The sequence below is a fragment of the Rhinolophus hipposideros genome (assembly GCF_964194185.1).
Source record: "Rhinolophus hipposideros genome assembly, chromosome: 8".
Classification (NCBI taxonomy): Eukaryota; Metazoa; Chordata; class Mammalia; order Chiroptera; family Rhinolophidae; genus Rhinolophus; species Rhinolophus hipposideros.
This window is the reverse complement of record NC_138054.1, coordinates 82,823,527-82,825,372: the sequence shown is the minus strand read 5'-3', so window position 1 is coordinate 82,825,372 and position 1,846 is coordinate 82,823,527.

The following is a 1,846-nucleotide window of genomic DNA, read 5'->3' as shown; positions in this document are numbered from 1 at the left end:
CGAGACTCTTGATCTTCTGACAGTGCCCTGGGCCTCGTTACTGCCCAGTGGGGAAGGAACCCCGTCCCCCATTAGGCCACCGCTGATGCCTCCCTGGTTAGGAGGTTAAGATTATTTTACTGCTCCCGCCGCGGCCTCGCCGACACCATCATTCAGGTGAACATCCCAACACCACCCAAGTGGGAAAGGGAAAGGGCTCCTCGTTACTGCAAGTGGGGGTAGAAGTCCTGTCCACCATGTGGTCACTGACATTGCAGGGCAGGGGGTAGGAGACCTCATTACTGCCTGGTGGGGGTGAAAGGTCCAGCTCCCCACTCAGCCTTTCTGGAACCACTCCATCAGGAGGGGGGGTGCTTACAGCCTGGCAAGTCTGGAAGTCTGGAGTCCCCACTCAGCATTTGCTGGCATGGGTGATTGTGAAGTTGGGCGGGAGGGAAGGGGGTCACAGTTTTTCTTCTGTAGTGTTTGGAGTATAGCAGTTATTTTCTAAAATGTTTGTCTTGCCAGGCTGCCCCCTTCCCACTTTGGCTAGAGGGAGCAGGCTCTTGGGGCTTTTCTGTGTGCGTCAGTTAGCATTTCTAGGTTGTCAGCTTCTTCATCTCTAGGTCTGGGATACATGAGGCAAAAAGAAAACCCAGGAAACACCTCTGTGTCATTCCTTGGGTCCCAAGTCCCCCAGCTAGTCTGGCTCCTTCCCGTCTTTCAGAATCTTATATTTGTGCTATATATAATGTCCAGGGTTTTTATTTGTACTTTACAGGAGAAATAAAGCCAAGTACCATCTAGTGCATCTTCCTGAAAGCAGAAGTCATTTTGGTATTTAAGAAATAGTTACAAATACACTTTACATATGATTTAGCAATCCCGGTTCTAGCTATGTACGAAAGAGAAATAAAACATATTCAAAGACTTACACACAAATGTTCGTAGCCCAAAACGGGAAGCAACCAACTTGTGAATGGACGAAGTGTGATGTATCCATACAATGGAATACAATATAAGCATCAGTGAAAAGGAATGAGATACATACAACACGGATAAATCTCAGAAATGTCATGCTGAGTGAAAGAAACCAAAGTTTATGTGTTACATTGTTCCATTTATATAAAAGTCTAGAAAAGGCAAATGTATAGTGACAGAAAGCAGACAGTGGTGGCCAGAAGCAGAGGTTGGAGGGAGTCATTAACTACAAAGGAGCATAAGGGACCAACTACACTTAAAATTGATAAATTTGATTGCACGTGAATTGTACCTCATTACACCTCGTTGGTCAAGTTGTATATTATTCCTAAACGCCAATTGAAACCAGAATGAGATACCATTACACCCCCATGAAAATAGGTAAAATGAAAAGAACTTAAGAAACCAACTAGTTTACCATCTTCATGATTGCTGGCTACGATACTCCACTGTACTGACCTGGGCTTTCTCACCAAGGGGCAAGTCTTGTAGACAAAGCTCCACCGAGACAGTCTGTCTCTACGGGGTGGAACATGGCTCTGGCAGTGGGAATCAGGCTCTGCTGGCTTAGATCTAGTACATCACAATACAATTGACCTCCAATGACATGGGAATTAAAGGCATCAACCCCCCTGGCAGTTGAAAACCCGTGTATACATTTTGACTCCCCATAAACTTAGCTCTCAGTATCCATGAGGGATTGGTTCCAGGATTCCCCCAAAGACACCAGTCCACAGATGCTCAAGTCCACTGTGCAAGATGGCATAGGTCACTGCATACAGTCAGCCCTTCACCTCTGCAGACTCCTGACGACGGATCAAAAACAGTACAGGTATTTATTGAAAAAAATAACATGCTTAAGTGGACCCGCACAGTTCTAGCCTGC